Consider the following 13,794-nt stretch of genomic DNA (forward strand, 5'->3'; position numbering starts at 1 on the left):
CTTTAACAATAGCGGTAAAGAAAAAATCTTGCGTGCACACTTGCACTGAGGTGAAAGCGGCTAAAAGTGCTGAAGTGGGTCCCGGTCGTGGCGCAACTGGCTGGGGCACCTGCACCGTACGCCGGCAACCTGGGTTTGATTCCCGCCCCGTGGTCCTTTCCGGATCCCACCCCGACTCTCTCTCCCACTCACTTCCTGTCATTCTCCACTATCCTGTCAGATTAAAGGCATAAAAGCCCAAAAAAATATACATTAAAAAAAAGTGCTGTAGTGCATATGCCAGACCAGTTGATGGCACTGTCACGGCCATGCAGAGGCTTTACATTTAATTTGTGTAGAAGACAAAACATTATTGTTAAGTCAGTCACATGAAATAAGGAGACTACAGACAATTCGCTTTTTCAACTGTTAAACTAATAAAGTTCATTTTCAAGGTATGTGACTGCTATGTGGAAACTGAAATACTTTTACGTTTTGCCTTGTTGCAGCATGTTACACTGGAGAAAATATTAACATGCGTTAGTCATAGGTTGTAGCCTAGTAAGCTAATGATTAAAGTTAAACTAACTGCGTGCTTGTAACTTAACCACAAAAGGCTGATACCTTGTGCACATAAATCATGACATGGGAAAGAAAAATATTTTAATATGACAAACAAATGGTTTGGTTTGTTCTGACAAGCAGAGTGTCAGGTCGAGTGCAGTGGCTGAGTTGAGGGGTGAGGGTTGGGCTATGTCTTCATAAAATTGCCGGCTCTGGTGTCTACATGGCAAAAGTTAACCGGCGGTTTAAAAAAATCCCACTTCGGACCCCAGTTACAAAAACGATCGGTTACAGCATCCTAATATGCCGGCGTCGTGTACACGCAAGGCCTAACCGATAACATTAATTCACCAGTTTAAAAAAAACTAGCGTTGTGTAGACGGCTCCTAACAGGCACATAGCCTACCATACACTGCAGCTCACAGCACACCCTGCAGAGCACAACTACAAACCAAATCATCTGGGTAAGATATGTTTGATGTGGAGCTTTAACTACAATCCAAAACCTCTCTCGCTCTCTTTATCTCTGTCCCCACACAGCACTTGTTCTCTCTCTCTCTCTCTCTCTCTCTCTCACACACACACACACACAAACACACACACACATTCAGAACAGCTATCTAGGTGGGCTTACATTTGGCAAGGGACACAGTGTATATCTGCATTTCCAAACAGCTCGAATGTCACAGTGTGTTCTTACCCCCCTCTACGCACAAGCTTGATATAGTGTTTATATTGGCTTGCGGAGATGACTCGCATGAGTCATGTTGAGTTTGCGAGTGTGTCTTTGTCTTGGCCAGCTTGATGCTCAGCTGCTCAGCTGACCAGGCCTCTGGGTCATTTCTGCTATAGGCTAACTGGTGTAACCCATTTCCAGTGAGTTATGCTAAGCTAGTAGCCTGGTTAGCACGCAGACCTTCTCAATTTGCCAAAGGTTCGTATGGGTATTCCCAGGCTACTAAGCTAGGCTAACGGTGTCAAATTTGGTTATTGCACACCAGAATCCTCTCTGGGGTAGATCTGTGTTGATGTTGGTGTGTGCCTTTAAAGGATTAGTGATCTAGATCATTATGGGTTTTTTTTAATACACTGACAATACACATATCTATGTGATTTTCCATTGAATACTGTCAGTGTCCAATGATATTTGTCAGTGTGATTCATCAGAGAGATGTACATCGGTAAGAGTTCTGGTATTGTTGGTATGTTTGTGTGTCATCTCAAAGTCATTCCTACCTGTTATCTCTCTGCATTCTCTCCTCAGTCCTACTTGGTCTTTCTTAGCCTACCTGAGGCTAGTGTTAAACTCCTTTACAGACACGTACACAGACCTCTGCAGATGGCCCAGATACATAGTTCTTCTTATTCCTGTGGTGCATTCCTATGAGTAGGGTGTTGCAAATGGAACGCCTCCTGAAGTCATAATGTCTAGCTTATTCGAACCCAGAGTACCCATAGTTCAAATTTCCAAGATGGCTATGCCCATTAACAGTAAATATGTGCCGTAGATATGCACTGTATATTAAGAGTTCTGTCCTATATGTGCCTCATTAAGTGTCTCATTACCGGTAACTCAGTCGTGTCCAACCTCTATCTGTCGCTATGTTGCAACGATATATGTTTGTATAATACCAGAGAATGTCTAATAAGGGGAGAACTGCCACTCTCGGAAAACTTCCGGTTTCTGAACTGGTTGCAGTTCCTTCTGTGCTTCCACATGAGGTCGCTCGTCCACGAGTGCAGAATGCATGGAGGTCTATGGAGCTGTACCCCTCAAAATCCACTTTTCTCGGGATATTTTTTTTTTTCAAGTAATTTGAATATATACGAAAGGGGAGGCAAAGAAAATACACTTGGTGGAGAATTATATTTTTTAATTAAGTCACTTAATTGTTCTAAAAAGCCTTTCAAACGTGTCAATGACGTCACTCATTAGCACAATGCTAGCGTGTTATGGGCAAACTGTAAGAAATCAAAATTACATAAGTACTCGTTCATTCAATTTTTGACCTATAACCCATGTTGAAGTTATACAAACTACAATCAAATCTGAGATTTGTCAACGACAATCAGGTGAAAGAGATAAATTTAGCCGTCTAGCTCCATTGACTCCCATTCATTCTGCACTCATGGTGATTGCCCCCAGTGGAAATCTGGTGGAACTGCAACCAAAATTCGGTACAATGGGACTTAATACGGAGTGGCCAGGCTCTCCGTAGACGGGCTCTGATAATACTGTTAAATGCTTCATTACAAACTGGTATTGCTATATCTGGTAACAATCGCTAACAGCAGACATTCACCAACAAGCGATACCATCATATTGTTGTTATGACATGACATTCAACTTAGGCATTCAACTAATTTTTTACTCGGAGGTGACGTCATTCCAGTCACCAGTTACCACTTATGAGAAAAATGGAATGCAGCCATACAGCTTCTTTCTTGTCCGCTTTTGTAGCTAGCGGCAAAAACTCACACAACGCATGTGAGGATACATGAGCACACTCTAATAACTAACTGTAGGTCACCTGGACCCTAACAGTCACGCTACCCTAGGCACAAAACTGAAGCGCTCTATGCAGAGAGTGTAAAAAAAGAGTTTCAGTGTAATTTTTTCGAATGTACGCATCACTATCACATTTGGTGTAGCCAGTTTCGTTGATTATAGTGGAAGCTCATTGTTACAGCATACACTCCGCGAATAGAATAGAATAGAATAGAACAGAATAGAACACCTGCCTGGTGTAGCCTGCTTGAAATAAACCCTTTAGTCTACAGTGTAACAATGCTCATAGTCTTACCTCTCTTTATCACCCTCTTTTTCTTTGTTATCTGCCCTTGGCCTCAGCCAGTACCGTAAGCGTTATGGTGTAATACACGGCTGACCTACATCTGCCTGAGACATCCCCACCCTCTCCCCTCACTTTTGGGGGTTTGGGGAGGATGTGGGGGTTACCCAGCAACCCCCTGGCCCACAAAGCTCCCCTTAAACATGTCAAACACAGATGCTGTTATGTAAAATCTCTCTGGAGAAAACACTGTGAAGGAACACCACCAGCGCTGCCGGCCTGTGTGTAGTGTATACTGTGTGTCTGCAGGTGGCCTGTCGGCGCTAAGGGCTGCCAGATGTTCTTTAATGACTGCGCCTGATCGACAGATCACAGCAACTGGTTGCAGAGCCATGACATCATTGAGAAGATCTGGGACTGTTTATGCCTCAAGAGGCTTGTCCTGGAAGGAGGCAGTGTGTGTGTGTGTGCTTGTCTGTTGAGTGTATGCGTGCACTCATAACTCAGAGGCAGCTGACACACACACACACACACACACACACAAGCTATAGTGGTGTGGACATCAGGAGCGGGTGAAATACAGCCCTGACCCAGAAAGCAGCCGCCATGATAGGATCTGATGTAATGCCTTCACTTGTCTTCACTAGCTGGAGTCCGCACACAGAGGACCCACTTCCACACCTACAGCGGGCTGTGTACACTTACTTATTATATATTACACATTACATGTTACTATTAAAATGTATACTTATTATATGTTACACATTACATATTGCTATTAAAATATATACTTATTATATATTACACATTACATGTTACTATTAAAATATATTCAGAATATATGACAGCACCTGCACACCTGGGCTGGACACATGACATATTACTAGAATATATGACAGCAGCTGGGCTCTTATCCTCTCAGAAGGAATCTCCCAACTCCCAGCTCCTAACTGTAGGCCTATTATTTGCTCATTTGCAATCCCTAAAGTTTAACAACAATCATGTAGGAAAACCTACATGAAACAGTTAAATGTAAGTGAAGGTGCAAACAAGAATAGGCCTGCAAACTACACATCACAAGAAAGATCAACACAATGGAGCTCAATAAACGTGAATTGCTTTCACTTCAACTTCAGTTATTTTACGATAATGGATAGTATGGCTAACTTCTGGTTAGCTGGTTCGGTAGATTAACCTTGTCTAGCATAGCATTCTCGATTGATATTATGCAAGATTAAAATGACTAATAAAGCGAACTTGTGTCAGTCAGAGAGTGATTTTTGGTTTACTAATTTAGCATAGTGCAGTAACAAATACCATTTCAATTCTACCTCAAATCTGCTGACTGAAGAAGTTCACTATGCAGACCGAAGCAGCAGCAAAGGTATCATAGCTTTGAAAGACGCACACTTTGAATTTGAGACCTATGTCTTTCTGTGTGTGCGTTACATGATACGGTTCCAACTCTTACGGGAGCGTTTATTTACATATTTTACTTTTATTTTAATCTGACAAAAGTGTGGGGTTAAAAGTCGTGTTTTAGCAAAAGTGTGTACGTTATAACACCCATCACCCCCACACTTGCTACACCCCTGGAAGCTCCCATTCGCAGGTCATCTGATTACTATATGTTACATATTATTAGAATCTGTTCAGAATTAATGGACATGTTCTTTAAAAATCCATATTCTATTTTTCCAGTTATTGATTTTCATAAACGGGGGGATGGGAGGGTAGGGGGTCTTTTCAATGACATGCTATACTTTATATTGTCTACTTGGTCAATACATTGTGGCAATGTAAATAAACTATATGATACTATAATAGTGTGTTATAGCAATACTATTATTGCTCAGTTCAGCTCCTAAGGTGTTTCATAAGTGTACCAGTTCAGTTATAAGTTCCGAGGCGCCTTTATGTCTGACCCTCAATCTACCTCAGAAATATATGAGAGAAATGTGCCTATAAGATAAGAATTTACACACACACACACACACACACACCCGCGGTCACCCGCGGTCGCCCGATATTTTAATCACCCCGACCGCAACTCGGACCGTGAATATTAATTAGGACAAAATTACCCGACCCGCGATCCGACACACACACACACACACACACACACACACACACACACACACACACACACACACACACACACACACACACACACACACACACACACACACACACACACACACACACACACACACACACACACACACACACACACACACACACAAGCAGGCATGCACACACTCTATGCTGGTGTGGCCCACTAACCAGCCGTGGCCCACTGGTTAGCACTCTGGACTTGTAACCGGAGGGTTGCAGGTTCGAGCCCCGACCAGTGGGCCGCGGCTGAAGTGCCCTTGAGCAAGGCACTTAACCCCTCACTGCTCCCCAAGCGCCGCCGTTGTAGCAGGCAGCTCACTGCGCCGGGATTAGTGTGTGCTTCACCTCACTGTGTGTTCACTGTGTGCTGTTTGTGTTTCACTAATTCACCGATTGGGTTAAATGCAGAGACCAAATTTCCCTCACGGGATCAAAAAAGTATATATACTTATAATACTTATATACATACTCATTCATGCACACCAGTGTTGCGCGGGTTTGGTCACCCGCGGTCGCCCGATATTTTAATCACCCCGACCGCAACTCGGACCGTAAATATTAATTAGGACAAAATTATACCCGACCCGCGATCCGACCCGCTTATTTACAAAATGTGTGCTTTTGGTTATTGCCTGCATGCAGTGTGACAGTAGGCCATTTCTGTAAAACAAACTAACTAATTTAGGATAAGATTTGAAGGCCATGGACATTTCTCGAAAACAGAAATGGTGAGGCAAGGTAAGCAAGAGAGATATGGTTTATAATTCTGAATGAAGCACAAAGCTTTACTAAAGCACATCCACTGTTTAAAGGCACAAACACAACGAACTAAGGTAACTTTTATGCATGCGCGAACCTATACATACCGGTAGATATGGCTGTGTAGTCTGTGCCATAACATTTATTCCTGCAGGCTGCCCGTTTTGGCTGTCATACTTTTAAATGACTTCGCAAGAAGTAGGCCTACATAAACCATAACTTGTACTACTGTCATTTTCTTAAGTATAAGTATATATACTCTTTTGATCCCGTGAGGGAAATTTGGTCTCTGCATTTAACCCAATCCGTGAATTAGTGAAACACACACAGCACACAGTCAACACACAGTGAGGTGAAGCACACACTAATCCCGGCGCAGTGAGCTGCCTGCATCAACAGCGGCGCTCGGGGAGCAGTGAGGGATTAGGTGCCTTGCTTCAACCGGCAACCCTCCGGTTACAAGTCCAGAGTGCTAACCAGTGGGCCACGGCTGCCCAAGTTCTTTAAGAACTTTTCCCAATATTTCTCATAGCCTATATCGCTTTTCCTGAAGGGGTGTCTTTATTATTTTAACTCGCATCCTCAGCTTCTTTACTGTTGACTTTACTGTATTGATGCTTTACTGTATTGATGCTAGCCTTCTTGTGATATTTTAAGTAGGCCTATTTGTAGAAAATATATATTTAATTAATTTTAACTGACCCGCCCGCAAATGACCCGAATATCATTAAAATATTTTGTTTATGACTCATAACCGCGGGCGACCGCTTAATTTCGGGCAGACTGCGCAACACTGATGCACACACTCATTCATGCACACACAACCACACACACAACCACACAGACACACACACACACACACACACACACACACACACAAGCAGGGCAGTAGGGCAGTTTCGATGGTTGTGAGGAGAATGAGGTCTGTGTGTGTGTGTGTGTGTGTGTGTATTTGAGTGTGTGTGTGTGTGTGTGTGTGTGTGTGTGTGTATGTGCTTTTGTGTGCCCCCCCCCCAAACACACACACACACACAAGCAAACATACTCACACCTACACAAAAGGCCAAGCCAATGTGTTTTCAGTGTGTTTTACTGTGGGAAAGGTGTGAAGGTGAGAATAGGTGAGGTGTGATGTTAATGTGTGTTTAACTGTGTCTGTGTGTGTGTGTGTGTGTGTGTGTGTGTGTGTGTGTGTCTCTGTGTGTGTGTCTGTGTGTGTGTCTGTGTGTCTGTGTGTGTGGTTCAGTCATCTGCATGTCAACCTCTATGTGTGTGTGTATGTGAACGCCTATCTAACTTTGTGTTTCAGTGTAAGTTTGTGGGTTATGCTGTTGGTTATTTGTTTATTTGTGTGTGTGTGTGTGTGTGTGTGTGTGTGTGTGTGTGTGTGTGTGTGTGTGTGTTGTTCTCTTGTGTGTGTGTGTGTGTGTTCTCTTGTGTGTGTGTGTGTGTGTGTGTGTGTGTGTGTGTGTGTGTGTGTGTGTGTGTGTGTGTGTGTTGTTCTCTTGTGTGTGTGTGTGTGTGTGTGTGTGTGTGTTCTCTTGTGTGTGTGTGTGTGTGTGTGTGTGTGTGTGTGTGTGTGTGTGTGTTCTCTTGTGTGTGTGTGTGTGTGTGTGTGTGTGTGTGTGTGTGTGTGTGTGTGTGTGTGTGTGTGTGTGTCTGCTGGCGTGTGAAAAACTCACACTCGCACATTTGCCTTCTCCACGGGGGGCAGTAGGGAGAGAGATGAGGGAGTGACCCTGCTGCTGGGCGTAACCACTTGTCTGTGTGTGTGTGAAAGAGAGAGAGAGAGAGAGAGAAAGAGAGAGAGAGAGAGAGAGAGAGAGAGAGAGAGAGAGAGGTATTAACAACCATGGCACTAGGGCAAACTACTGTACCTCAGGCTGGTTCTCGCAGATCAGCCCTACCTTGGAGGAGCTGGGAGATTGTCCCAGGATTCTTTGCACCAACTCACAGAGGTCAACACAGGTCAATAAAGATCAATTCAGAAAATATGCAGGGTGTGGTTTGGATGGTAGTGTTCATAATATGAGCCAGATGATGGGCTCTGCCGGCCTTTAGGGTGACACTTTGTGACACTTTGAGTGTCAATATTGACCTCAAACCTCCACACACTAACTTTTGTTCTTGATACGTTTGTTCCAGTCTTGAGTCACAAGGACAGGGTCACTGCACTGGTAACTGCTGAATGGTATAAAATCTGTGTATGTTTTCTTTTTGGAGACTCACTCTACCTGAGGCTTGCTTTAGCTCCTTTTTGTCCTCACATGAAGTAATCAATCCAGGAGAGCTTCGATATCTGCTTTAACTTAAAGGTATGTACCATTTGTTTGTCCTTATGAATTTCAGTGGTAAGCTTACTGACATCCTGTGTTAATATTATGTGACAGAGCAATGCTACAATGTTATTGCATTGCATGTAAATGCAATGGACTAATATCACTGTTCTTCTTATTGCATTGCATGTAAATGCAATTGACTATTATCACTGTTCTTCTTATAATTCATCTTCTTCTTCCTACCAAATTTGACGTTCAAGGCTCTAAAACCTTTTTTAAACCAAACTGGAGTCACTGAGAGAGACATGCAACGCCAATGAAACTTTTGGCAGCTCAGTGTCTCTGTTTGGAGCTGGATGTCTGATCGGGGCAGGTGTGGTCACTTTTGTCACAGGTGGAGCAGCTGCTCCTGCTTTGGCTTTATTGGGAGGTCTCTGTGGAGGTGTAGGTGTCGCTACCTCTGTGATAACTAAAATAATTGAGCATTTCTCATCCAGCAGCACCATGAAAAAGGCAAAGGATATAGAAAAGAAGAGCAATGGTATTGCAGAAAATATCAAGCAACTGTTCAAAAAATTGAAAGATGAGAAGGAGGTGATTTCCTGTGCAGATCAAGATAAACTGGAGCGAGCCATCACGACTGATATTATGATGGCCATGGCAAAACATGAAAATATAGAAATTCCAATTCAATTCATCATGAAAGAAGCACATCATTTCAATAGAAATATTAACATTCATTTCACACCAAACCCATCTTCAAACTAAATGTACCGCATAGCGGTACAAAATATGACCGCCGCTCAGTCCTGTACATCCGTTCTGCGAAAATAAATCACACTTCAATTTGTCTCCATATTTTACTCCATCCCCCACTCTTGAAACTTTTGTGTATGCTTGTTTGGCATGCCTGAGTGTGTGTGTGCGGCTGCACAGAAAGTAGCCTACTGGTGCTGAAAAGGTGAATAGATTGTAGAATAGCCAAAGAAGATGTAGCATTGTTATAAAACCTTTAAAATCTCTAAACAATCACAAGTAGGGCAGTTCCTCACAGTTCATCCATTGCAACTGGATTGATGAAAGGTCACTTACACCTGTATACGCTACATTGTATTTGGGAAAAGCAAAAGGTATCAGCATAATGTTATTTATTTATTTATTTATTTATAAACAAAAACATCTCTGTCAGTTCCATGCCGTTTTCAACAGCTATCAAAAACAAAGGTCATTTTTGGATGGATGGATTTTTTGTGAATGTTTCTTCTTCTACATAAGATTTTAGTCATCTTTAGTTCATGTAATACTTTATTGTCAATGCACAAATTAAGTAACAGTAGTCTGAAACGTTATTGTTAATGCACAAATTAAGTAACAGTAGTCTGAAACGAAATGCTGTTTTACATCTAACCAGTGGTGCAAATAACTGACATGTCCAAATGGGCCTTGATGAAATGCGTCGCTAGATACATACATACATGTTCATACACATTTTAACGGGCCAAAGTTGAAGAGCTTTTGTCCGTTATTATTCGTGCAAATATAGGCTGATTCATGTTCCCTTGCATTGTGTAACTGAGGTCCATGGCTAGTCTGGCTTTCATCAGACCAAGCTCAATCTTTTAAGAAATCAAAAAATAAATACCGGGCAGATCAGGCTGGGTTCACCCAGCCTAGTCCATAGGCACCCGATATTGTTTAATTTTCCGATTGAGATATACACGCTTTGGCTATTCTAAATGCAAAAATGCATCAGGGAGTTATGACAAAACGGTAACTAACAAACTAGATCCTAATAGAAAGCTGTTAGCTTCCCTAAGCTACAGGTAGGATTATAAGGTAGGCCTATTTACAACATAAATTGTCAATAGGCTATGCTGGCGACACAAATAAAATCTCCTTTGGAAACCAATGGCTTACGCCTTACAGTATCAAGCGGACTTAAACTGCCATATCGTGGCGAAAAGTTGTAATAACATTCACGCAGCTCCATGAGTCAAGGAAAGCGCGAATGAAGTAGCCACTTCTAAATGGGACCCACTACACAGTAGCTTAAGGTGTGTTGCTAAAGCAGCCATAATGAAATGAAGGTGTCATTGTTTGGATACTTCACACACACGTGCTTTTTAATTTCACAGACTACAACTACCAAGCCGGAATCAAAGCACATCGATTCCCCTCTCACACCCTGCACGCACTTAAAACAAAATAAACAGGCGTCTCAGTCTCACGCATGTATAGGCAAAACTGTATCAGACCGGTGTAACGTTGGTAAATCTTCCATTGCACAGAATGATTTTGTAGCACGTGCAATAAATGACAGTCGAAAGATACAAACAGTGCTGCTATCAATTTGCTTGGTATAACCGCATTTATAGTTTTCTACAAATGCAATCAATCAAATGGGCCTCCATCACTCAACCAACGCTAACGATAACATTACCTAGGTCCTTATTGATATTACAAGATTAACGTACCTGCAGTAAAAACCAAGCATGTCCGATAAACATCCTCAGATTTATTTCGGCTTCAAGAAGAAATGGGAATTACACTTCATGTGAACATCGTCCTATCCTTATTAGATGTTCGCTGCGGTAAATTACAGCCCTTGTAGGAAGCGTCCATTGTTTTTCCAACCCACTTTTAACTTCCAACAAAATTACGTCTCACTGCAACGATGCGCCATCTAATGGACAAACGACTACTTATCGCCAATACTGAAAATGCAGCCATGATGATGATGATGAATATTTATTTTGGCTTTCTTTTAATCCTACTGAATTTGTAATTATGTATCGGCCGTTCTAATACCGATAGTATGTGGGTGCCTGTGTGTGTGCATGTGTATATGTGTGCACCGCCATTTACAGGCCAATGAGTGTACAGTCACTAAATGTACACATAACCTAATTTTTTTAGACCCCCCCATGGATGAAATTCTACGAAACTTGGCATACCCCCAGAGAATGCCAGGTCAATCATACACATAAAATTTGGTGCAGTTCTGAACATCTTAACTGAAGATAGGGGCGATTAAAGCAGAATAATATTGCATTTTCATTTTTTACCGGGGGGGTGGGGGTGCAAATCACAAATGAGTGATTATGAGCCAGGTTGATGTGGGCCCTTGAGACCAACATACCATAAAAGATTCTTCATCCTCAGTGCCACGGTTCAGGTAGTTATTTAGGAAAAACTGTTTTTTTTTGCGGTTCGGGGGGCCCAGCACGGGGGGGGCGGTGGTGGATTTCCCCGGGGACGACATGAAAATTTTCCGTAAAAGTCTAGTGGGGCTACATACCCACCAAATTTCATGTACCCCGGTGGTTCGGTGTCCCGGGTATCAATGACCAAAAATTCAGGAAGTAGATGACGGAAAAAATTCTTGAATTGTGTGCATGTGTGCGTGTACAAGTTTATGTTTATGTGTGTGGGTGTTTGTGTGTGTGTGTATGTGCGTGCTTGTGTGTTTGCCTGCGTATGTGTGTTTGTGCATGTGCATGCATGAGTACATATGTCTACTGTGTGAGTATGTGTCATACGTATGATTACTGTAAATGTATGTGTGTGCGTGTGTATCTGTTTATGCACATGTGTGCACATGGAATGGGTTAACATGACCCCTGGAGGCAAACATACGGAAAAAATTTGTCATCCTAGGCCCTACAGTTCTCAAGATATTCACAGAGAACTGTGTCTGCCCTACCCTCCTTTCGGGGGGTCCAGTCCAGCGGGGGGGCTACAGATCAAAACGAAAAATGACGGTTCCATGCTATCCATGTGGGGGTACATGCCCACCAAGTTTTGTGTACCCCGGTCTTTCAGTGTCCCGGGAATCCTTGTTGGTGTACGTCACTAAATGTACACATAAATTATTTTATTGTAAGGCCCCCCATGAACGAAAGTACACAAAACTTGGCATGCATTCGGAGGGTGTCATAATGATCCTACACTTTTAATTTCGTGCAGTTTTGACCTTGTCAGCCAGAGATATTGTGATGAAAACACATAATTTTTTGCTTTTTAATTTTTAACTAGGTGGCGCTATACATGAAATAAGTGGTAATGGGATGGGTTGACATGCCCCCTTAAGACCAACATACATAAAAAAAGGTGGACCTCCTAGGCCCTACGGTTCTCGAGATATTCACAGAAAACTGTCTCCGGCCACCTACAGGCCAGTTGGTGTATAGTAACATAAATTAATTTATTGTGTGGCCCCCCTACAGATCAAAACGAAAAACGATGGTTCCATGCTATCCATGTGGGGTTACATGCCCACCAAGTTTCGTGTACCCCGGTCTTTCAGTGTCCCGGGAATCATTGACGGAAATTTGGGCATGCGAAAAAGAAAAAAAAAAAAAGAAAAAAATCTGACTAAACCTAGCTTCGTTGCCCGGTGGTCATAATAACATGCCTGCAGTTGTTGTAGTTCTTGGTGTTTTAGCAGGTTTTGCCTGTCAAGTTTTAGTCAGGAAGGAACCTAAGAAATATCTTGGCCAATTCATCCACAAAGGATCAGCAGCTGTTGCAAGTAAACCATCTGAACTAGTCATCAAAACTGGATTTAAAACAGCTCTTACAGGAGGTACCATGGTAAGATATATAACCGTACTCACATTAAATCAAACACAGTGATATGTAGCTACTTGTCACAATTTCGCTCTTTACGATTGATTTTTAGTGATTATCGGTTTCTTTGTTTTAAGATGGACAATATAAAGTGTAACTCCGGTGAAAATTGACCCCAGGGACACCATCTGCGTGCTTCATTTTATGTGTAGGGACCCTGAGCAAGAGGTTTGATGCTGCAATATTGCTGGTTAACAAATGCTATTGGAGTAGAGTTTGGCTCACTGCAAACAGCTGTTTGCGATTTGGGGCTATAGCGTACCGTGGCAAGCTCTGTAGTGGTTGATCAATGAAAATACTGTCTCCACGGCTTATTTGATGTATTTTCATGCAGAAAAACACCCTGGGGTCAATTTTCGCAGGAGTTACACTTTAAGTACCATGTATTTTGCTTGAGACTAGTAATAATGATGAAAAGTAATCCTGGATTGATCAGTTTCTATTGATCATCAGGTTGTGGGAGGAGCTGTTGGATTGGCTCTTTTACTTCCTGAGGCAATTGACAACTGGAATGAAATGATCGAAAACAACCATGTGACTGAAGCCAGCAAATCAATCAGGCTCACAGCTGATGAAATACGAAGGGCCGCCCAGACCCCGAGGAAACAACTTGGTGATATCAAGTATGATTTCTATGAAATAACCCTCTTTCCAGACTCTCTCCCTGTTGCTGTAGG

This window comes from Alosa sapidissima, chromosome 15 (genome assembly GCF_018492685.1).
Source record: "Alosa sapidissima isolate fAloSap1 chromosome 15, fAloSap1.pri, whole genome shotgun sequence".
In the NCBI taxonomy this organism is placed as follows: Eukaryota; Metazoa; Chordata; class Actinopteri; order Clupeiformes; family Clupeidae; genus Alosa; species Alosa sapidissima.